The following is a 26,965-nucleotide window of genomic DNA, read 5'->3' on the forward strand; positions in this document are numbered from 1 at the left end:
TATACACCTATCATAATTGATTAAACAGTATATATGATCCAAATTAAGTTACCACATATGGTGTACACATAAAGATTGGAGGGTCCACGGATGACCATCAATTCGTTCCCTTCTGATTCCGATCCATCTTTGTTGATTTGGCAAGATCGATTGCATCAGTGAATTGAGCTGAAATGTTTTCTTTCTTGAAGTGACTTTCTATTAAACTATTCTTTCATCTTAGTACATGACAATAATAAGAAAATTTCATGACCCATAAATTTAACTCAATAAAATACACAAATTTAATTATAATTTTAGTTTTTATTTTATCTTATTTTTATCTTATTTTTATCTTTATCTTATTTTTATTTGTTTTTATCTTTTATAGGCCAATGCTCTATATATACTTAGTTTTACTTTCATATACAATTCAATCAATAAAAAATACAAAGTATAATATTCTTCTTCCCTTCTTTTTTTATTCTTTCATAATTTTATCACTCAGTTCTGGTTTTCTACCGTGGTAATGGCTGAATGATTTCATGTAATGTAATAATTTTCATTGCGTTTGTCAATGATGACATGAAAGAGATACTTGAAAAATGGTGAAAGTGTTGCTAATCTTTAGGCTCTTGATACTATTTTAATATTTTTTATCATACATTGATGAGAGAGCAAATCATCAGAATAAAAAGAAAGATGAAGCTGAGAGAATATAAGAGTAGAGAATTGAAAGAAATTGAGAATGTAAAAAAAATGAATTACTGAATTAGAGTTGCATTTAGCTAGAGTAGTGTTACCATTTATAGTAATTAGCTCAACAGCTTCTAACTACTTGTTAGTTAGTTAACTAGATACAGAAATTAGTTGCTAACATTTCTTGATTCAATTCTTGATCTCTATTTTCATCACATATTCTTATTCTATCCTTCACAATTATAAATTCAATTTACTTGTTGCAGTATTTTCATATGTTTAATGCTTCATAATATCAAAAAATTACAATGCCGATTTTAAATTTTATCCGCTCATAAACTTCATATTAAAAAAACTCGACCGTTGCATGTGATCTACTCATTCTATGACTTGTATTGAGACTTATAAACACTGCTATCCAATCCATTTTGAGTGATGTCGAATTTCAAAGCGCAAAGAAGTACGAAATAGTTCCAAAATACTAAAGCGATGTTTGTTTTTATCAATTATACTAACAAATTAGATTATATTTTTCAATTATTCTCACTTGGATGTATTCATTCTCAATTAGGTCTCAGTTAGATGTGTTCGATTTTAATATTATACCCACTATTTGTGTTTAGATTCAATTATGTTCCTAGAGAAGTGAATTATGTAAATGTTGTAGGAATTAGTTTTTCGGAGTGAATCATCGATTCTATCTCAGACATTTGTATTCTAACTTTAATAAGAGATTTTTAAAACTCAAACTAAAGCGTTCATGATGTGTAATTGACGACAGGATAACATTGAATCACTTTTACAAAAGTTAGGAATACATAGGATGATTTAAATGTTAGAGACACAAATAAGATTTACCCCAAACGTTGAGGACAAAAACGATACTTTACTCTTAAAAAAAATCACTATTTCTAGTAAAAAAAATTTAGGCACTGATAATATTGATGAAAAAATTTAAATAGATTTTTTATTCATCAAAATTTTGTTCTCTTTGATACTTTGAAGCAATAGTCAATTTTGAGCTCATGTCATTAATTAGATGCTATTCTTACATCACAATTCACAAGTAAGTGTTTAAAATTGGGAGAAAAGTAAACGCATCGGGCAGAGAAAATGTGATGTTTATTTAAAAGCAATCAATGAATTGAAATAACAGAAACTTAAAAACTACATTAAAATTGGTATGTAATTTAATAATGAATACTGTGAAACTTTAATTTAATTAACCTTTGACATGCTTAATCACTTTTGTGAGGGAGTGAGTATCCACTCTTAGCACGCAATACTAATATACTATATGAGTGCACAAAATATGAGTATACACACCATATCAAAAATCAAAGATTATCCAATGTCATATATTGTAATAAGATATAATAAGAAATTTATACTATGTGTGCAGGAGGGGAGCTTGAATTTGCAGGAAAGCTCTTTGCTAGTGCTTAGAATCCAATGTCATATATTGTAATGCCTAGGATCTCAAAACGTGACTGAAATTTTGGTAGAAAATTCATACCAATCAACAAAAAAAATAACATTATATATTAATCTGTAAGAAACACAATAAATTAAAGAGGATCAAGTCATATATAGATGTTGAATATATAGTTATATAAATAAATAAATCACACATAATTACAAGCCCTACAATATTTTTAAGCTATTGCAACATGTGCGATAAATAACACTTAAAAAGTGTTGTCTAAAGTGGTTAAAAGCATTACTTAAAATTTATTGCAAAAAAATAAGGCTAATACAACACTTTGTTAATAAGTGTTATTTTTTGTCAATTTAAAAAATATATAAAAAACGTTGTTTTAATAAATTAAACAAACAACATTTATAACATTTATATATTACTCTTTATAAGAGTTGCTTTTAAATATATAATAATAAACTTCTGGTGAAAAGCGTTGCTTAATTTTTTTTCATCCAAATTTTAATTCCTTCCAAATATTTTAATTCCCCTGAAACCAAAAACAGGAAAGAAAACAAGCGATAATTGATTCATCACCTCCTCACTCCTGTTAGTTTATTACTTAGAAACAGAACTCAAATCCTACTATTTTAGAATCAAAATCCTAACTCCAACCCTAGCTCAATTTCCCCAATTTGACTACATTGACTCGCGTTCTGCGTTCCTTTCTCTCGCCATTGTCCTGGAAGGTTCTTTCGAGTGGATGCGCCAGCTCCATGGAGGCTTGCTTGGGTGGCGTGTGTGAGTTTCATGGTTGATTGCGGAGGCGCGTTGGTCTCCGATCTCTCCCAGACAAACACTTGGATGGCGTTCAGAATCAAAATCATGAATAACCCTAAATCCCTAATTCCTAATCCCATCCCTAACACAATTTCCCCAATTTCACAACACTGATGCGCGCATTCTGCGTTTCTCTCTGCTCTGCCAAGTTCTGCTCTACTCCACCGTGTTCTTCTACTCTGCCGTGTTCTTCTCCTCGCATCGAGTTCTGCTTTGCTCCACCATGTTCTTCTGCTCGCGCCGAGGTTTGCTCTGCTCCGCTATGTTCTTTTGCTCGCACCTTGTTCTTCGTTCTCTCGTGCTGAGTTCTGCTCCATTCCTCCGTATTCTAAATTGGGAGAAGTAGCTACTTATGTAAAAATAGTGAGAAATGTGACCTTGTTTTTCTTTTTCTTAATGTTTCAGAAATTTCATGTAACTCAATTAGATTACAGAAATGCTATCTGCAGATAAATGTGAGGTATGTTCCTTTTGTCTTGAAATATGTCATTTAATTTTAAGTTTAAGAAATTGGAAGAATAAAATCTCAGTTGCTGCTATTTTATAGGCAGAGTTGTTAAGCAAGAAATATGAGGAGAAGTACAAACATTGTAGCGGAAATAACATCCAAATTGATTGTTGAAGAAGCTAAATTTCGTGATATACAGGTAATTAGAAATTTGCATTATTATTTGGCAAATAGTAAAAGGATTTTAGGGAAGAATGAATTGTTATTAGCCTTGCTTAATGGATATAAAAGTAATTATAAAGGTAAGAAGAATGAGATTTTGCAGCAGGAAGGGAGAGAAAAAAAGGATTTTTCTGTGGTCTGAGGTTCTTCTTGTGAGCATTTTGCTCCTACTTAATTGGTCTACTTAAAGAGCTTTTGTTTTTAGTAATTGACTGTGTGGGATTGGCTTGGTTTTTTCTAGTTTTGAAATTTTGGCTTGTGTGGGATTCATCTATATCGCCATCACAGTCGGTATGATGCTGCCTCTTTTCTTTCACTACAACATTTTCAGGCTGAGGCAACATTTAAAAAGTGTTGCCTAAAAGCTGACAAAAGGTTGCTTTTGATCTATGGCAACACTTTTAGACCTAAGGCAACGTTTTTGGACGGCGTTGCATATGCAGCTGTTGCCTTAGATCAAGGCAACACTTTTTTGTTTCAAAAGCAACGCTTTTGAGAGTAACACTTGGTAAGTGTTGCCTTTAGTTGAAAAACAACACCACTTCAAAAGTGTGTTTGAGACAACACTTTTGCAAGGTTGTCTTTTCTCATATTTTGACCACTACTAAAAAATGTTACCTATTTGTAATAAAATACAACCTTTTTATATGTTACTTATAAGTTTGAATTTGTAATACTTTAAAGTGTTGCCTTATAGTTTTGAATATACAATCTTTTAAAGTATTACCTTTTCTTTTGGATATACAACTTATACAAGTGTTGCCTTTTCTTTTGGATATGCAACCTATACAAGTGTTGCTTTTTCTTTTGGATATGCAACCATACAAGTATTGTCTAATATACAAAATATGCAACTAATAGAAGGGTTGCCTTTTTGGTAAAAATAAAAATTACTTTTGTAATAAAAATATAAAAAAATAAAATATACAATAAATTTTTTTGTTCATACATGTATAATTATTTTAATTAATAAATAAATTTATGCACAATAAAAAAAATTATAAAAGAGACAAAATAACTAATAATAAAATTCTAATTAAAATATATATTAAAAGTTCAATTAGTATTTTAAATACATGATGTGTAAAAACAGTGATAGATACAGAATTATATATAGAATTAATTGATTGAAGTGAAGCATCAAGATACATCGAGTAAATTACATAAAAATTGGTAGTAGTGAATGTCCCCCAATACTTTAATGCAGCCAAATCATAAGCCCTAGCTGCTTTATCTTCTTTATCATATTCACCTACATATATATATACATACAAATTAAATAAACTAGAGTCTCCCTAAACACATAATAACAAGAAGGAATCAAAGAGAGACTCTTACCCAAATACACTGAAGGAAGAGAGAAGTTGCATTGCATTCATGAAAATCACAAGAGAAAAGTCATAAAAACCTTGATTGAATGTAAAAATAAAATAAAATAAAATAAAATAAAATAAAATAGTAGACACACACCTTGGCGACCTTTTCTTGATTGTCCTTCCCTTCTACAGCTATTATCCGAAAGATGAGCTTCATATCTTCCAGTCCATCTATGTCTATTTATTTATTTCTTTCATCAATTAATATATTGGAATATACAAGGCAGGAATTTCCAAATTAAACACAATAATGAAATTGAAACCTTGTTACGCCACGGTATATTGAAGTTCTCTGGCCAAAGTATCTAGAGTTCTTCCATTAGAAGGTAGGGCTTCAATAATGCTGTTATTGTCACAGCTGGTTGTTGATGAATCCTTATTACTACCACTTCTCATGGACAATGTGAGTGCTTGCAGATTATTATTTGTTTGAAACTGCTGCACACAATATAAAGTGGAGCACTAGGATGCATCAGTGGCCAAAATAACAATAAAAAAAAGCACTTAATATTAAGAACAATGAAGATTCTTAATTAACTATTTTTTTTAACATTTGCACAAAAAAATTTCATCAAATAACTAGAAAATCAATTACCTGTGTCCCAAATAGTAAGCTTTTTTATATGGTATATAGCAGTATTTCTGTATATGGCATATAGCAGCATCTGAAGTACCCCAAGTGCAAAATCCAACACATTTGGTAGCTGACAATTAATTACTCAATTAATAAGTCAAGTCGCTTTCAAATTCTTTAACTTTATATTCAAACTAATAAAGTTGGTGTACTTATGGCAATACATATATCACTGAGAAATAAACCATATGCAAACCACATAACCGCACTTAATGTGAGGAAAAATGACAAATTGAATGGCATAAATTGAACACTCTTTGTTCTTATAACATGTGCCTGCATCACGTACAATAATAACTAATCACAAAGCTAATAACAAGTATGATATTAAGAAATTAATGAAATTAAATGATAATTAATCACTGACCACAATGCTTAGAGGTGCTGCAAAAACAGAGCAATCATAAATTAACAAAACACAAAGAAACTACTATTCTTAATTAATAAGCCCTTTAATTTCTTGTCCGCCCTCATCACCACCCTCATTTATATACCACCTGGGTTTCACTTTTCTTTTCCCTTCTCCACATACTCCTGAATCCTCCATTTTTTCTCTTCTACAAATTCATTGAATCAAAATCAGGTTCTTCTTTCTTTCTAGTTGAACAATAACCACGTACTTAAACCATTAATTTAGTCCTTACTCATATTCTTTCTTTCTTTCTTGACCAAAATCCATTGGCCTATAAGGCTATAAATCATAGTACAAATGCTACACATTTTCTAGGAAAGAGCCATTTCTTTTTCCTCTAAACAGTTTTCATTGGTGGGGTATGTATGCTACCTATTAATTAATGACGTGTTTTAATGTTCAAGATCTGAGAGAAGAAGAACACATTACCCTGCATTCTCTTTACTAACATCTGAATCTGAATATGGATCTTGTAATGAGAAGACACATGATTTATGTGTCATTGTCAGAATCAGAATCTATTTATAATAACTGAGAAGCCATAACCAAGTTACCTTCATGTTTGTTGTTGCCAAAACAGATTTCAAGTTGTGGTTGGCTTTTCCCAAGTCTATATTTCTGCAATGACCAGAAAAACAAAGAAAATATGATGGTAAAAGAAAAGAAGTCCATGATATTTGGAATGAGTGAAAGCAAAAATAAAGGGAAATGCCTATAAATGGCTCTTGAGATGAATTTGCAAATATTATAGCTATGAAAGCAAACCTACAAAATTTTCAAAAAGAGAGAAGCAGAAAAAAAGAAGTGAACGTAATTAGAAGCATGGCAAAAAACTTAGCGCTAACTCAATTGAACTGAAATATAGCCCAACAAAAAGAGAATTTCAATTCCAAACTCAATAAAGAAATAAAGACCATACCTCTGCCAAGATGGTAGGGTGAGCATTGTGTATGCGAGTTTGATCTTATTGGCAACTCCCGAAAGGGATTTAAAATTTGCAGCTACCTTCCTTACGGCCAAGGATTCGACAGGGTGCTGCCAAGCCCATTCAAGCTGCAATCCCCCAATCAAAATGTGTTAAAATCTGGCTATAATCCCCATTTTTTTTTATTTCTTCATGTATCAATATAATATACCCTATTCATATAAAATTACTCATATGTCATATATTAAATGTCCTAATATTTGTAACAGAATCCAATTTAGGACATTTGCATTATTTCATAACGAGCTATTTATTTTATTTTATTTGGACAAAAATCAGCTGAAGAAAGCGGAGATGAACAATGAAGAAGAATATGCAAACAAGAGTGTATACATAACATACCTTCCGGAGGTGGAAGACAAAAATCAGCTGAAGAAAGCTTCATTTTCAGCAAAATTTCAAAACTAGAAAAAACCAAGCCAATCCCACACAGTCAATTACTAAAAACAAAAGCTCTTTAAGTAGACCAATTAAGTAGGAGTAAAATCCTCACAAGAAGAACCTCAGACCACAGAAAAATCATTTTCTTCTCCCTTCCCGCTGCAAAATCTCATTCTTCTTACTTTTATAATTACCTTTATATCCATTAAGCAAGGCTAATAACAATTCATTCTTCCCTAAAATCCTTTTACTATTTGCTAAATAATAATGCAAATTTCTAATTACCTGTATATCACGAAATTTAGCTTCTTCAACAATCAATTTGGATGTTATTTCCGCTACAATGTTTGTACTTCTCATATTTCTTGCTTAAAAACTCTGGCTATAAGCTTCTGCAGCCTCTTCTTCCGTACCTGCATGCAACAATTTTTCTTATATTCACATTATTTCTTATAATTCAGCTTTCATTTTTCTCTATTATTTGTATTTCTTACTAAATGTTCCTAAGTAAAGATCTTTGTTTCCGGCGACCCTTCCAATTCTTGCTTGCCATCTCCCATGTTGGTGATGCCTAATAATAACAATAATAAATTATATAAACTCCATTGGTGATGATTACAGAATATAGATTAGATAAATTAAACTTGATTAGAAACCTTGTAACTCCACGATACATTGATGCACCTCTCGAGAAACCATTACTTTTCCTGCAATTGATGAACAAAAAATAATTGAGTTTGAATAATATTCTACTCAAGAATATTCACTGCACTAGTACAACCTTCTTATGGCGGCTACAAATTCTTGTCTTGTCATGTGTTTCATTTCATCCAATTCCTTCTCATAGTTGCTGATATGTAAAAACAGTGATAGATACAGAATTATATATAGAATTAATTGATTGAAGTGAAACATCAAGTTACATAGAATAAATTACAGGAACGTTGGTAGTAGTGGATGTCCCCCAATACTTCAATGCAGCCAAATCATAAGCCCTAGCTGCTTTATCTTCTTTATCATATTCACCTACATATATATATGCATACAAATTAAATAAACTAGAGTCTCCCTAAACACATAATAACAAGAAGGAATCAAAGAGAGACTCTTACCCAAATACACTGAAGGGAGAGAGAAGTTGCATTGCATTCATGAAAATCACCAGAGAAAAGTCATAAAAACCTTGATTGAATGTAAAAATAAAATAAAATAAAATAAAATAGTAGACACACACCTTGGCTACCTTTTCTTTATTGTCCTTCCCTTCTGTAGCTATTATCCCAAAGATGAGCTTTATATCTTCCAGTCCATCTATGTCTATTTATTTATTTCTTTCATCAATTAATATATAGCAACGTACCTTGAAATTACTTTTCCATCCTAAGAAATTGCTTGTTAAACACTCTAAAATTGAAAGATGTGTCACTGACCCACCATAGCTGCAAAAAAGCACAAGATAGTTTTGGTTTACGCAACCGAAAGTCCTAAAGCATAAAAAAATGGATCTAAATGGAATTCTTTCATATATAGCAACGTACCTTGAATGTTTCCCAACCTGAAGCAGAAGCTGAAGTACAGTTGGCAACAAGATCAGCTCCTCCTCCATTTTTTGCGGCGAGACATTTCTGGAACTTAGTGGCATTAGCTGCACTTGAGTTCCATCCTGAAATCATAAGGAGTTCTATTAAATTTGCAAATGAAGTGGACCTTAATAAAGAAAGAATCATAACAAGAGACCTTTGTTGGCATTTCCATCAAAGAGAGAAGGTTTCATCCATCCCTCAGCAAGCAACCAATTTCCTAGATTCACAGCTTTGTATGGCAAATTTTGTGCAACAAGAACAGAATGAGGAGGGTGTGAGAGGCATAAAGCCAACAAGAAGGCAAACAAGTATCTAAATGCCATTCTAAATTGTTTCGTGGATAAGATTGTAAAGAATCACAGAATTTATAGCCATGGTTTGTAAATCAATATCATACAATAAAGCACATTAAGTTTGTATTAAAAGAGGAAAGACAAATTGTAATGACTTGACCCAAGTGTTAACCAAATTCTGATATTCATATTATTAATTACTAATTAGACACCGGTATCATAGGCACTAATAGAGCCACTACCATAGTCAAATGTGGATATAATCACATCTAAATGCATAATGAGTGAGAAAGAATATCAAGAAGAATCAACCCATAGAAATATCTTACGAGGTTATGACGCAACAATTTGCTATATACACACAATTTGCACTTAGTGTTCACCAAAGATCCATAAATATTTTTTTTATCAATCTCCTTCAAGATAAAAACAAAAGCCAAACACCAAGCACAGGGGATAGAGACAAACTCAGGGCATAAATTAATAGTATGAACACTTTAATTATCTTATATGAGACAAAAGACACTAAAACAGGGACTGGCGACAAACTCAGGACATAAATTAACAAATTGAGGAACGACAGCCTACCTGGAGGACTACAGCAACAAGCACAGAGGCAAAGATGGCGACAAACACAGAGCAGTAGTTAAGAGGCAAAAAGGCAACAACAACGGCAGAGAAATAAACATTTATGAGACTTGTAATCCAATTTGTGTTTGTTATATGGTCTTAGAACATGAAGTATCTAAAAGGATAATAATTAAATAAGCTATCAATTTAGATCATGAAGTATTTATCAGTGGACCTAGCTAGCTAAACCAAAATTACTTTAATTTCAGGATGATAATCGTAAATACATATAGAATTAGGCTATAAAATATGCAGTTATATCATTATGATCCAATAAACAAGTTTATATAATAGAACTCATACAACAATTGCTAAGGGAACATTGCAAGTCAACCAAGAGTAAAAGTTCAATTTACCAAATAAGAAAGAATACTAAAATGCTGAAGTTAAAGTTCACAACTCCACATTTCATAATCACAAAATCTGACCAAACCCTTAAATTTACACAATAACGTTCAATATTAAATTCTACAGAGAGATTTCAATCCAAATAAACACAGTGAGAGTAGAACCAATTACTTTTAATTTGTAGCTACCTCAAAACTAACGTGCACAAGTTTCATATAACCAAAAATTAGGATTCAAAACCAAAAAAGTGCTAAAATAGAAAAGAAAAACAGAGGCAGAATCATTAATACCTGCAGAATAGTGACTGGCAATGGTGAATACTAGCAGAAGAATGCCGGCAAATTGGAAGAAATCAGAGATGAAGGGCGAGCAGTAATGATCGAACATGAGAATCTCAAAATAGAGAAGCTCAAAGCACGAGCAGAAACGCGAGCACTGATAATCGAGCATGGCGATGGCGATTAAATATCACCAAAAAGCTATAATAGCAACATCAACATTATTAAAATTAGGATTTAAAGCGCGAAAAAGAAAAAGAAAAAGAAAGAGGTAGAATCATAGGTATTTGCGGAACAGTGACTAGTGGTGATGAACAAACGCCAGTAAAATCGAAGAGTTTAGAGATGAAGACAACGAATAGTGATGATCGAAGCTCAAAACTAAAGAAGAACACGAGCAAAACGATGAACACAAGCAGATTAGGGCAAACCGCGAACAATGATGAACGAGCAGAGAAGAACGCACATCAATGTCTCCATTGCCATAATCGAATTCAAGATTGTGTTTAGGGATTGTGTGTTAGGGTTAGGGATTTTGTGTTTGTGTTTCGATAAAGAGAGGAACACGAGGTAAAATGTGTTGAAAACAGAAATGAATGAAAAAATAGCTCAGCAGAAAAAGAAAAACTCAACTAAAAAATATACTAGCTGAAATGATGCAAACTAACAAGGCGAGAGCAGGAACGCGAGCAAAACAAGACGAACAGAAGAACCTGACTAGCATGACGAACCGCGAGTACAGAGGAACACGAAGAGAGGACAACAAGGCCAGTAGGGACAAACACGACAAACTGCGACTAGGGAGGAACACAGAGAGGGAATGCTTCTCCGCGAGTAGAGAAGGAATCGCGAATTGCATTGATTTAGGGGTTAGGGTTACCAATAGCATTTTGTTTCAACATTTTGTTTGGAATTGAATGTGAAGATGATGAATGAATAAAAATTTCTGTATTTCAATCATTTGGTTTTCTATTGATATATTTAGCGGAAAAATTGAAATTTTAACAAAAAAAATACTTATATATTTTAGACAACACTTATAATGAGAAGCTTATTAAAACTTTTAAAGCAATTCTAAAAAAGTGTAATTTATGTACATGGTAAGCGTTGCATGTGTATTTCGCTGAAGCAACGCCTTTTACGTGTTGTCTATCTAATCAAAGGGAACACTTATGTAGTGTTAGTTAAAAAAGTGTGGCGATAGCAATATTTAATTGCAACAAATATTAAGCATTGTTTTTGATCATTTTAAACAACACTTTTTACGTGTTGCTTACCTTACATGTTGCAATAGGTTAAAAATGTTGTAGTGTTTCCCTTTTTTGTTTTAGTGTTTTTGGTGATTTGATCCCTAATTCTAATACTGGTGACTTGTTGTAGTGAGTTTGAACTTATTTGAGAAAAATAATGGAAGGACCACTTCCAATTTTCTTACTAATCTTGTACTTTTGTATTTTCTTTCACAAGTCTTTACTCTTCATACAAGCCTTTCTCCAACCTTCAGCTCTCTGACCTTCTCTATTTTGCTATACATAAAATTTATAGAAAACGGTAGTTATGAAATTCATGCTGGTCTGTTTGTAGAAGAACAAAAATGGTAGCAGAAGAGATGTGTTTCTTCAACAAGGTGTGTGCTTCTTGCGGTCTTTACTACTAATGAAATCTGTTTTACTTTGTTCTGTCACTAACAATGTGCTTTTTGTTTTAGTAATTACTATTATTTATTAGTTATCATAATTGTCATTAATGCTATTTATTTATTTTGAAATGTTTTAACTTTCAAGCATAATGGTAGTGACTAAATCCGGGCAAAGAAAAAAATAGAAGATGAAAGTTGAGTTTCTCTGAATGTCTCTGAAAAGATTTTGTATTGGAGAGTTAACAATCTATATATAATAATCCATTTGCTACTAAGCTACTGTGAAATGAATAGCTTATGATCTATACTGAAACGAGGATTAAGTGAAATTTGAACACACTATGTATATCATTGTAGGTAATTTGAATTGTCTGGAAAAGAATAATTTTAAAAAATAGATAATCTATTATATAGATGAATTATAAGGGTTAAAAAATAGGTAATTTGAATTGTCTAAAACAAAATCTAATTAAACTTCAGCTCCTTGTTGATTTAATCCACAACAGATTTGATGTCTATTTAAGGGCTCATTGGTCTTCATCTATATGTATTGATTTGCATTTCAGAAACAAACCATAAATGGACACTAAAAAGAAGCACAACAGCTTTCTCCTATGGATCTTCCAACGGAATTGTTAAGAGGAATTTTGTTAAGGTTACCAGTGAAGTCCGTTTTTCAATTCAAATGCGTCTCTAAGCAATGGCTCTCTCTGTTATCTGATTCCCACTTTGCAAAATCGCATTTTGATCTTACCAACAATATTAATAATAAGCTCTTATATTTGTCCCATGATTTATCCGGTGATTATTCTAACGCTTATCGTGTAAAAATAGCAGGAACATCAATTATTCATCATGATTATAGGGTTCATCTTCATGCAATTTGTAAATTTTATATTTTTGTATTTTTATTACAAAAATAATTTTTATTTTTATCAAAAGAGAAACCCTTTTATTAATTGCATATTTTGAATATTAGACAACACTTGTATGGTTGCATATCCAAAAGAAAAAGCAACACTTGAATAGGTTGCATATCCAAAAAAAAGGCAACACTTGTATAGGTTGCATATCCAAAAGAAAAGGCAATACTTTAAAGGGTTACATATTTAAAACTAATAAGCAACATTTCAAAGGATTGCAAATTCTAACTTATAAGCAACACGTAAAAGAGTTGCATTTTATTGCAAATAAACAACACTTTTTAGTAGTGACCAAAATACGAGAGAAGAGACAACACTACAAAAGTGTTGTCTCAAACACACTTTTGAAATGTTGTTGTTTTTCAACTAAAGGCAACACTTACCAAGTGTTGCTCTCAAAAGCGTTGCTTTTGAAACAAAAAAGTGTTGCCTTGATCTAAGGCAACGGCTGCATATGCAACGCCGCCCAAAAACGTTGTCTTAGGTCCAAAAGTGTTGCCATAGATCAAAAGCAACATTTTAGCAGCTTTTAGAAACACTTTTTAAATGTTGTCTCAACCTGAAAATGTTGTAGTGAAGTAAATAATATTTTATTAAGATTGTTCAATAACACTCATATATAACATTTTCTTAAATTCAAAGGCCAAATCCTTGATTTTTATTCTGCATCTTTCTTTCTCCCTTCAATTCGTTCTTATATAACGCATAGTTGTGATTGTGATACAGATTGTAGAATTTTATAAGAAATAAAACATTCAAAGAAATTTAGTTGAAGTATTTCATTGAACATGTTGAGTTCCAATAAAATTATAAAGAAATAAGAGAATACCAAAAAAAACAACAAAAAAAAACATGTTATAATCATTATGATAAATTTTAGTAAAATATAGCACTAACAACAAACAATTGCAACAAGTTCAGTACAATAAACACTAAGCAACAACAAAGAAATTACAGGAGAAAAAAAAATAGTAGAAGAACAATCAGCTACTCACTACCTTTATTCAATATTGTCGTTGAAAGAGAAAAAATGGCCGCCAAAAAGAGGAGATTAAGGTTTGCACTCAAAAAAGGGAAGATAAGGAACCACACGAACTGCAAACTGCGAATTGTGATGCGAATAACAAATGCTAACTTCCTAGAGATTCATATTTAAATCTGCAAACGCCATCTTTCATCTCATCTCTGCGGTAGTAGTACTGAACCGTGAAGAACGCGAACCACAAAAAATGCGAACTGCGAAGAGCACGAATGGCGAAAAATGCGAACACCGTTGTACTTTCTCATCTCTTTGCTTCTAATCTCAACTCCAATTGCTACAGGACCACTTGAATCAATTATAGTTTTGAAAAATAGAAATGGTTATCAGAAATAGAAAATAAACAAAAAAAAAAAAGAGGAAAAGGAATAGATTGTTATGTTTCTTATTACTGGGACACTTGAATTTTTAGTGATGCTAAAAAAATTATATAAATAAGTGTCATCATTTTATTTAATAATGACTATTTAAATAAAGGTCACAAAATAAGTGTAGCTATTCATTTAATAACTTGTTGTAGTGAAAATACTCATAAAAAAATTATTCACATGACAGAAATATCTATAAACAATACTTCTAAATTTTATTAAAGTATATTTTTTGTCTTTAAAATTTGTTAAAATTTTAAAAATATCTCTAAATTTTATTTTGTTTCAATTTTGCCTCATAAATTTTCGATTTGCATCAAATATATACCCCTAACGACTAATTTTTCAAAAAATTTAGAATAAATTTAGCAATAATAATTTTTATAAGAACAACTTTCAATACAAATAAATCAGACATAAGTGTGTCATGTATTATGACTAGATTAATCTTAAAGAATATATTTGATACAAATTAAAAATTTCAAAAACAAAATTAAAATAAAATAAAAATTAAAAATATTTTTAAAATTTTTAATAAACTTAAAAAAAATATACTTTACGCTTAATAAAAACTCAACTCCATCGGTGAAGTTTTTCTCTCCGATCCCTTTATTTTCTACTGCAAAATCTCATTGCTCTTACCTTAACTTCCCCTTTCACTAACCAAAACTCATTCAAAATCGGAACTAAACTTGAACAACCAGATAATAAATTGACCATTAATAAAAAATTTTACGTAAACTAGAAAGATTCTCACACTTTCAGTCATTCAACCAAAACACGTAATGAGAACTGTTAAATTTGACATATGAACTTTATTTTTAACTGTTACAAGAGAGTTTTTAATTTTTTATGGGTATTTTTTGTCATGTGAATCAATTTTTATGAGTATTTTTGTACACTCACTTGCCATATAAAAATAGTAGTTAATGGTAACAACTCAAAATTCACGATTAATTAAAATTAAAATGTCATACGGAGTAAGATTTTAGTGGGTGAAAATCTATTTAAATGTTTTTGTGATCAGTATTGTTAACAATCAAATCTATTGATAAAAAAGGATCATTTGTTCGAGTATATTTTACAAACATAATTTTCTATTTAATACTTATTTGACATCTAAATGTGACATCAAGCAATGCAAAATTGTAATCATTTGATTTTCGAGAAGCAGAAGATAAAACAAAAGAAAAATGTTAGAATTATATCCAACATTCTTTATTAATATATATATTAGACAATACTTGATCAACATTTTATTTTTATACTATTAAAATTTAGAATTTAAAAATTAGAATTTAAAATTTAATAATTAAGATTTAGAATATTAACCAAATATTAATAAAAAATAATAAATTTTATTAATCATGTAATATTATTTAAATCAAAATAAAAAAATATACAAAAGTAGGTGTTTGATATCTCTGAGTTTATAAATGAAAATTTTCTTTTAATAATTAGTTGCTAGATAATTATGAGAATTTTTTAACTGATCTTCTATATTTTTTTTCAGTTATTAATTAATTTGGTGTTTTGCATGGCAGGGACACTGTCACAAGTCTTTACTGGAAATGCTATGGTTTAGGGTTTAGAGGTGAGATTGCAGGGATATTATTGTCCGAGTCATATTGGTATCATTATTATTTCTATTTATAGGTGGTGTAGTAACGTAAGTTCATATCATACTCTCCCTTCCATTCCTATATGGGCCTATGGGGAACAAAAAAATAGTGCACTTTCTATATACGATATATGAAGAAGAGATTGATCAACATGTTTTTTTTTTTTAATCTCTAGAAACTCGTCACTCTTTTAAAAGATTGCATGCTTTTTTTTCATATTGAAGAAATTTTTGTTTTCTTGAGTGTCTAGGATGTTGGAAACCTTATTTTTTTATCTTTAAAACTTAAGTTATTAAATTACCGATTATATATTTAATACAATTTTTCATTCGGAATCTACTAGCTATTATATATAGTAGATATTCCAAAGTTTCCATGACTATAGATCTGTCATTTTCTGTCCCTACTCTCAAGTTACATTATTAAAGGTTACCCAACTTATTTATTACCAACCTTCAGATAATACTACTAGTTAGGGAGAGAATTAAACATATAAGAAAATGACACTCTCTTCTCTTATAAAAAAGTAAATTACTAAAATAGTAGTATAGTATTCAAAAATTCATTTTAAAAGATATGAATAATACATAAATCCTAAACTCTAAAGAAATTATATGATATTACAAATTAAATATGTATATTTCATTTTTTTCGGTTATTTTAACTTTTTTTCATTTTGTTTTGTTGTGTAATATTGTCCACTTTCACTCTTTCTTGCTAATATATATGTGTGCTTTTGTTTTTGTTTTTGTTTTTGGATAATTATTTTGAAAATAAAGAAATAAAATTATATTATATATGTGTGATGTATACTTGAATTGTTCCTTTTAAGTAGTAGTCACTTTAGTTTTATTATTTCCCTTTTTTACTTTATGGTATCTTCCACTCTTATTTTCATGCACTATTTGTATTTGTCATTGATTATGCATTATATCCTTAGTCATTAATAAATCTATTTAGAATTACTTAACTACTCTCTTTCTCATTTTTAATTAAATTCTATTTAGTAATATTTTTTAGATTACTCCTTAATTATTTTAAGTTTCCTGATAATAAGCGTGCATTATTAGTCAAAGTAATAGATAAAAAAAGAACAAGTGGAATATATTTTTTGAAATCGAAAACATAATATTTGTATATGTTCTTAATTATAAGTACATTTAATTCAAGTAATTATAGCTATTTTTTTTTTAATTTTTGTGCTATTTTTTTATATCATAAATTATAATAAGTGACTATATATAAATGTGATAAAAATAAACATTAAAAATGCTAAAAAGGAGTAAAATTATTTTGTACTACTTTTTTCTACACTCAAATTTGTTGATTTTATTTATTGATTTTACACTTTTTTGTTCATATAATATATCCCACTATCATTCTTCTATGCATTATTTATCATTGAAGTATCAATTATATCCTTAACAATCAATAAATCTTTTTAGAAGTAGACAACTATTCTTTTTCTGTTGATTGTTAATCAAATTTTATTTGATAATCCTTTTAAATTACTATTAATTCCAAGATTCATATGATAACTATGGATTTAGCTAGTGATTGATAAAAAGGAATGAGTTGAGTATATTGTTTTTAAAAAATATTGACAAAGATAATTTTTTTTCATATGTTTTTATCTAAAAGGACATTTAATTTATGTTATTTAAACTGTCATAAAATCACTCATATTAAAAATTTAAACTCATAAGAGAAGATGATATAATTGTTATATTTGTAATATTTTCTCTCAAATAAGAGATTCTTGAGAGTTCTCAAAAAAATAAAATAAGATTTTTTAAGAGGATGTTAAAATAAAATTTGTACATAAAATACTTGAAGTAGGTGTTTGGTATCTCTGAGTTTATAAATGAAATTTTCTTTTAATAATTAGTTGCTGGATAATTATGAGAATTTGTTAACTGATCTTCTATATTTTTTTTTGTTTTTCAGTTATTAATTAATTTAGTGTTTTGAATTGCAGGGATAAACACTGTCACGAGTCCTTACTGGAAATGCTATGATTTAGGGTTTCCGGGTGAGACTGCAGGCATATTATTGTCCGAGTTATATTGGTATGATTATTGTTCCTATTTATAGGTGGTGTATAGTAACTTAAGTTCACATCATGCTCTCCCTTCCATTCCTTTGGTAGCGTTTGTTTTGAGGTACTGAGACAGAAACTGAGAGACTGAGACTCAGTATCGTGTTTGTTAGTTCAGAGACTGGTACTAAAATTTCTGTCTCTGTCTTTAAAATTTCAGTATTTCAGTACCTCCAAAAAATAGGGACACAGGGGACTGAAATTTTTAGAGATGGAGACTGAAACTTTAATAACATTTTATACTTAAAATACTTTCATTTCAATTAATTAATTCTAATTTTACCCTTTGTGCAAATTAAATTAGAGTTTCATTCTTGTTTCAATTCCTGTCTCCCATTTTACACTAAACAAAATACTGAGATTTATTTCAATCCCTGTCTCTTAGTCTCTGTCTCTCAGTCTCAGTCTTTCCGTCTCTGTCTCTCTACCAAACGCTATCTTGGGGAACAAAAAAAATAGTGCACTTACTATATACAACATATGAAGAAGAGATTGATAATCTTTTTTTTTTTCATCTCTAGAAACTCGTCACTTTTTTAAAAGATTGCATGATTTTTCTTATATTGAGGAAAATTTTTGTTTATTTGAGTGTTTAGGATGTTGGAAACCCTATTTTTTATCTTTAAAACTTAAGTTATTAAATTACTGATTATGTATGTATTTAATACATTTTCTCATTCGGAATCTACTAGCTATTATAGTAGATATTCTAAAGTTTTCCATGACTATAGATCTGTCACTGTCTTCTGCCCCTGCTCTCAAGTTACATTATTAAAGGTTACCTGCCTTATTTATTACCAATTAACCTTCAGATGATACTACTAGCTAGGGAGAGAATTAAACACATAAGAAAATAACACTTTCTTCTCTTATCAAAAAGTAAATTACTAAAATAGTAGTATAGTATTCAAAAATTCATTTTAAAAGATATAAATAATAAAAAATCCTAAACTCTAAAGAGATTAAATTATATTATAAATATGTATATTTCATTTTTCTTTTTATTATCAGTTATTTTAACCTTTTTTTAATGTTGTTTTGTTGTGTAATATTGTCCACTTTCACTCTTTCTTGCTAATATGTGTGCTTTTGTTTTTGTTTTTGGATAATTATTTTGAAAATAAAGAAATAAAATTATATTATATATGTGTAATGTAATGTATACTTGAATTGTTCCTTTTAAAGTAGTAGTCACTTTAGTTTTATCATTTCCCTTTTTATTTTATGGTATCTTCCACTCACTCTTATTTTCATGCACTATTTTTATTTGTCATTGATTATGAATTATATCCTTAATTATTAATAAATCGAGTCAAACCTTAAAGTGATCTCTGAAATTGTACTCAAAGTTTAAAGTGGTCTCTAAAATTAATAGTTATTCAATTTCGTCCTCAAAGTTACACTCCAAGACTCATAATAGTCCCTCAAACAATTTCTGTCATCAAAAAGCTGAAGTGGACTGATTCCTGCCACATTGGCACGCCAACGATTATTGACGTGGCAAACGAAACTTTTTTGTTTGCAAGGTGGTCCCTTTCCCCTTTTAAAATCCTAATCTACAATTTTTATTCCCTAAATTCTCTTCCTCATCCTCTTCTTTTTCAACTCCATTCTCTACTCTCACTCTTTCAAATTCAATCATCAATTATCTCTATTATATAATCTGTATTCTAAGTCATCACCATCCTCATCTTCCTCATCGTCATCAAATTCATCATCACTCAGAATGTACCTTGATCCTTCAAGCCCCATCTCCCTGTCAGTCTTCTCCAACAAGTCCATCAGTGACATCATCACTGGCTGCACTGCCTCGTCTTCCTCTCTCCCTCCAACAACCTCCCCTACGGCAACCACCTCAACCGCTTCCTGTGCCGCGACCGCCTCTCTTGCTGATAGTGTCCTACTGCCATCCGTACATGACCCGTCCTCGTTGTCTTGCTCCTCATCGTCGAAGTTGTCCCGGAACGTCATCGTGGGTCCCTTCCGAAATAACTCTGACACCATGCCGGAGGAGTTCCATCGCGAAAGCTAAAGTTGGAGTAGTGCGCTGTTGGTAGGGCCTGGCTCCGTGGGGTCGCTGGCAGTTAATGCCACCTCGGACGGGGAGCTGTAGCAGGTGGAACTCTGGTGGGAGAAGGTGGCCTTGGCTGCGAGTGAATGGGGAGGGAAGGCTGGGGCTTCATCAACGTTATCGTTGTTGTTAGCCATGTGATGGTGGTAGTGGTGAGTTGAATCATCATCGTTGGAGATGAATTGAAAGTGTTTTTCCTTAGAACATTGTGTGTGATAAACTAATTGGTAATCTATAGCATTATACAAAATTTATTGGATTTCTTTTTGTCTTAGTTATGAAATGATGTTTTTTGTTTCTTATCTTTGGTACTGGTACTTTAGTACGCGTTGAAAAGCTTATACCGTGATTTACTATGAATTTGTTAATAAATAACTATTGATGTTTTACATTGTTGTTGCATTGATGATTGGATTTGGAAGAGTAAGAGTAGAAAAAGGGGTTGAAGAAGAAGAGAATGAGGAAGAGAATTTATGAAACAAAAATTGGGGATTATAAATTTAAAAGGAGAAATGGACCACATTGCAAACAAAAAAGTTTCGTTTGCCACGTCAGTAATCGTTGGCATGCCAGCATAGCAAGAATCAATCCACCTCAGTTTTTCGATGACGGAAATTGCTTGAGGGACTACTATGAATCTCAAAGTGTAATTTCGAGGACGAAATTGAATAACTATTAATTTTAAGGACTACTTTGAGTCTCGAATACAATTTTATGAACCATTTTAAAATTTAACTCATAATAAATCTATTTAAAATTACTTAACAACTCTCTTTCTCATTTTTAATTAAATTCTATTTAGTAATATTTTTTAAATTACTCCTTGATTATTTTAAGTTTCCTGATAAGCGTTTATTATTAGTCAAAGTAATAGATAAAAAAAGAACAAGTGGAATATATTTTTTGAAATTGAAAAACATAATATTTGTATATGTTCTTAATTATAAGTACATTTAATTCAAGTAATTATAGCTATTTTTTTTTTTAATTTTTGTGCTATTTTTTTATATCATAAATTATAATAAGTGACTATATATAAATGTGATAAAAATAAACATTAAAAATGCTAAAAAGGAGTAAAATTATTTTATACTACTTTTTTCTACACTCAAATTTGTTGTTTTTATTTAATTTTATTTTTTTTCATATAATATAACCCGCTCCCATTCTTGTATGCACTATTTATCATTGAAGTATCAATTATATTCTTAACAATGAATAAATCTTTTTAGAAGTAGACAACTATTTTTTTTCTGTTGATTGTTAATCAAATTTTATTTGATAATCCTTTTAAATTATTATTAATTCCAAGATTCATATGATAATTATGGATTTAGCTAGGGATTGATAAAAAGGAATGAGTTGAGTATATTTTATTTTAAAAAAAATTGACAAAGATAATTTTTTTTCATATATTCTTAACTAACAGAACATTTAATTTATATTATTTAAACGATCATCAAATCACTCATTCAAAAAATTTAAGATGATAAAAGAAGATAACATAATGATTATATCCATAACATTTTTTCTCAAATGAGAGACTCTTGAGAATTCTGATATTATGTCATAAAATTATTTATTCTAAAAATTTAAGTTGATAAAAAAAAGATAACATTAATGGTTATATCTCTAACATAAGCTATTTTTTATGGCACACTTTTAAAAATTAAAATAAGCAGCTAGCTATAAATTACTAGCATTCACTACAAGAAAAGCACCAATTCAACCACACTTTTTTTAAGCTACATTTGGAATAGGCTACGCTTTTCTTCATGTTACGTACCTTTTTAGAGGAGAATAAGAAATATAGTTGTAGCATCACTTGAAAAGCGTCTCCTTAGATATTATAAAGAGCACTTATAAAGCGTAACCTTATCTTAATATCTATGAATATACTTTTTTTTTTTACCAAAGAATGCGTTTTTAAAAGAATAACCTGTTTGTTATGTTTTGGGTGCATTTCAAAAGTGTTGCCTAATATATCTAGGATCAAATATACACACCAACACTTAGTAATTTTTTTTTCCTTTTCACCAAATACACTTAATCTTTTCCGCTTAGCTTTTCCCCTTTGCGCCACTCATTTCACCAAATCAAAGAAAGCTACTCTTCCCCACACCTTCACTCATCACCTTCATTCGTCTCTCTCCTCTTCTTCTTCACCTTCGTCTATCTCTAACCATCGCTGCCACTCACCATTGCCATCTCGCTCACCATCGTCATCTTTGCTCACAATCGTCGTCTCGGGTGCTCACAATCGTCGTCTCGGGCGCTCACCGTCGTTGCTCACCATCGTCGCAAGCCTCGTGCACTCATCATCGTCGCTCACCATCATGCGCTCACTAGGTAATTAATCATTCTCTGGCTCACTCTCTATCTGGATTGGGATGTTTTCTGCCTCATGTTACATTCTGCGATTTTGTATTAGGAATTATACCTTTCTTTTTGTTAAATCAATTTTCATCTTATATTTGTTGAAAATTTTATACACCTTATTCCTATATCCTCAAATGTCTATTTCTGTGCATAGCAACTGAAGGTGACTTGCTCTTAAAACTACTTTGCATTTGTATTTTTCTTTAATCAAATACTTCTTCCTGTTGCTCTATATGAAAATGCCAGATTTCATTTTATCATAAGTGGACCGTCGTATTTCTTGAACATGTAGGCCTCGTTGCCTTTTAGTAAGCTTCTTAGAATGGGACCAACCATCAAACCATTTTAGTCTTTGATTTATTGGTTTATTAGTCCAATCGATTCCACCAGTAATTCAACCGAAAAAACTATTTTAAAATAAAATAATAAATAAATTATATAAAAGACCAAAGATGAGGGTACTCCAAGAACTCCTATTAGATGCAACAGCATTCAACATTATCATATATTCTTATCACACACACAAATACAAAGCCTTAACTCAATAAACAACCACAACAAGTGACTTGAAAAGAAAATGGAAACACCGAACAATCACAAGCATACACAACATGTGAATATTATTATTGCAAACATAATAATAAAATAGCTCTTCTAATGCGTCTCCAAAAATATCCCAAATAAAAAAAGCTACATAATATGACCCAGTTGATTCAGAAAGTTACATATATTAGAAAAATTAAGAACCAACTAAAAGAAAAAGAAGAGGAAGGCCTGGTTGATTTGATTCAATTCGCTGAGATGAAGAATCAAATAGAGCTGAAAAGCTGAGAGAGTTAGGGTTTTGGTTTGGAGTTCATGCCGATGATGATGACGAAAGGGATGAATCCATAGTGGGTGATAACCTTGGCCTTCCTCATCGCCCATGTCGACCACTCCTTCACGCTCTCGCTTAAGGAACGATCCTCTGATCCTGTGGTGGAGGAGACCTTAAACCCTAATTATACATTTCGTGTTGTGTCGGTTTCATTGTCACTTGATTTTTACTACCTTTTGATTTTCATTTTTAGCATTCAGCAACAAACATTATAAAAAAGCAACTACGGATTGAATACCAGCATTCAGCAACAAACATTCAATACCATCTGTGAACTCAACAATCAGCATTCAGCAACAAACATTACGGAGCATTAACTAATAATTACACTAAAAGGATGACAAATTATAAAATAGCAATTACAAAACACTGAAAACAGCAAGAGTAGTACATTATAAAACATATCAAAACAGTGATGACACTAAATTAAATTGAGCATTAGCAAAGAAGAAGAATAAGAGCATTAGCAACATTATTTTAACAAAAATTTCATAAATTAAAAGGAAGAAGAAGAATCGAGCATTCAGAAATTAAACAGAGCCATCAGGACCAAAGCAAAATTAAAAGGAAGAAGCAAAGCACGACTACTCACCTTCGACAGAGACACGGACGGCAACCGGCGAGACGACGACGAAAGGCGAGACAACAGCGAGAGGTGAGACGACGGCAAACGGCGAACCGCTCCAAGCCATGAACAGAAAAGCCAGTGGACAACGTGCCGAGCTACTTGGGTTCAGGACAGGGGGAAGAGGAAGAAGAGGAGGCACCAAGAACCTGGGGACGACAGCAGCAAGGAACCTAGGGCTAGGATTTAGCCGTTTTGATTTGGTACTTTCACTTTTCTTCAAAGGGATTTGCATGAATGATTGGGAAAGTGAAGGGTTCATGAATGGCTTCAACTTGGTTTTGGTTTTTCTTTTTTAAAAAAAAAACATAAAATGGCGGCATTTTTTTAGAACCGGCCAATTACTAGTCCAGTCCAGCCGACTGATTCCCAGATGATTCAACAGTTTCTGAACGGTTCTCTAATCAGTGGTTATTGATAACGAATCGGACCGTTTTCATTGTCGGTTTCCAGTTGAACCGGTCCGACCGGCCAATTCGGTCTGATTTTTAGAACCATACTTTTTTGTAATACTTGTGAATTTAAGTTATGCTTAATTTAACACAAAGATGGTAAGATCTTTGTCTAGTATACTTATGATGGCATTAGTTACTATTTGTCGTACTCAGATAAACATTACTGGTGTCAGGTGAACCTACACACTCATCAGCTGAAACTATATGATTTTGGAAGTGCTGAAGTATTGGTAAGATTTTGTGCTTAGTACACAAATTGTTGATAGAGGTTTTTTGTTTTTCACTCAAGCTTCATCCATGTTTTAATTCATCAGGTGAAAGGAGAACCTAATGTTTCTTACATCTGTTCAAGATACTATCGTGCTCCAAAACTTATCTTTGATGCCACTGATGAATATACAACCGTGATAGATATATGGTCAACTGGTTGTGTAGTAGCTGAATTACTTCTAGCTTGGATAGGTAATTTGACGCTTGAATAAGTAGGTCTCAATGTTTTTACTCATTTTTGCATTTCTTCCCTGAAGCTCAACTTATATTGCAGCCTTTGTTTCTTGGAGAGAGTGGAGTCGATCAACTTGTTAAAATTATTAAGGTGAGGATTGCTCATGTGTTTTATAAGGATAATTTGGATTTTTCTGTCATAGAATTTTGTAATCCTTGAATATTTAGTGATTATGAAATATTTTGTTTATAATTTTTGTAAAGTTCAGGTCAGTTTATTCTGCTAGAAATTATATATGTTGTGGGTTTATTCCATGGATTTTGCTATATTGCCAATGGATTTTGCTATATTTGCTGTAATTTAGTTTTATGCTAATTCAATTTTTTGTAATTAAATTTTCTGCACTTCTATTTTCTGCAATAATAACTGGTGGTGGAGGCGTTAGGAGATTTTGTGCACTTTTGTTTTATGTAATTATGTTTTTTTTCCAATTTTTATTTTCTGTTAATTTTGTCTTCTGTAATTTGATTTTCTGCCAATTCTATTTTATGTAATTATATGCTAATTTGTTGTTCACTTATAGTCAATAAGTCAAAAGAACAACTAACATAAGAAACAACAGAAGTTTTCACACCACATGCGCCAATCAATTTTGGAAGAGTACGAGTGGTTCTAGTATAATTATTTAAGAGTGAATACCCAACGCAGTCCCTGTCCTTTTCCTCGATGGACATCACGACCCTTGTCCAAAAAAAGGGACATATCAGTCCCTATCCCATACTTCCGTGAGACATCCCGGTCCTTCCATCATCTCCCCTGACCAAAACAGACAGAAATTGCCTACGTGTCAGTTAACATTGCTGAGTTGGAGGTTAACACTCTGTTAAGTTCCACGTGGCCATTAGGGAATGGACATGGGTTGATTTGTCCCCCTTTAGAGACCTAAAACTACGTCGTTTTAGGGTTTCTCGCCACGTGCCATTAGGAAATGGTAAGGGGTCGATCTGTCCCGCTTTAGAAACCAAAAACTACGTCGTTTTTAGTCTTCACTGAAACACAATGGTTTGAAAGTGATTCTACGCTGCTAATCTCTCACTCTTCTCCCAACCCAAATACAAACCCTGGAGACCATGATTGGTAGTGGAGAGTGTTGTTCATCATCAAACCTACGAAGCAGAGACGATTTAGGCTGGAGCCTGAATTCTAGTGGGAGTACTGGAGCTCCGAGGAAGAAGAAATGGGTTGCCCCAATTTGTTATTGTGGTTCTCATGCAATATTGTTCATGTCAGGGACGATGAAGAATCCAGACAGATTATTCTTTTGCTGCCCAAACTTCAAGGTAGTTTTTTAGGGTTTAGCTAATTTTTTGTTTTCAATTTCTATTCCACAGATGATAACAAATGTTAAACTTTTTTGTAGACTGAAAAATGGCATTGCAACTTCTTTGCATGGCTAGAAGATTATGTATCTTCATGTGGTGAGGATGCTAACAAGGCTGTCTCATTTGGGACATCAAAGCAGAAGCAGAATTGATTGGAAGGCCATGCTTATGTGGTGGATAACAAAGTTAATGAGTTGGAGAAAAGATTAATTGGTTTAGAGGATCAGTTAGATTACTGCAGATTGAAAATGGTTGAAAGTAAATGTATTAGGTATGGGTTTAATTTGTTAGCATTTCTGGGTGGGGTTGTAATTGCAAGCTTGTTCAAAGCAAGTGTGTAGGATTTTGATAGCTGAATTTTGTCATTTCATAGAGTTGAGTTGTGAACAACACTTTTGATGATGAATGAAATAAGAATTATTGTGGTGAATTTGTAAAATTTGAACCATGGCCTGTGATGAATATGTTAAATTTCATCCCTGTATTGATAGATAATGGCATATATGTCATGAAATAA

General features: G+C 31.3%; 1 long non-coding RNA gene across 1 annotated transcript; it reads left to right on the plus strand.

Annotated features, from left to right (window-relative positions):
* LOC110267405 lies at positions 2,741 to 3,860 on the plus strand. The gene is made up of 3 exons (XR_002354969.1): positions 2,741 to 3,180; positions 3,341 to 3,395; positions 3,483 to 3,860. It is a non-coding gene; the product is annotated as an uncharacterized LOC110267405 (long non-coding RNA).

The sequence above is a fragment of the Arachis ipaensis genome, chromosome B02 (genome assembly GCF_000816755.2).
Source record: "Arachis ipaensis cultivar K30076 chromosome B02, Araip1.1, whole genome shotgun sequence".
NCBI lineage: Eukaryota > Viridiplantae > Streptophyta > Magnoliopsida > Fabales > Fabaceae > Arachis > Arachis ipaensis.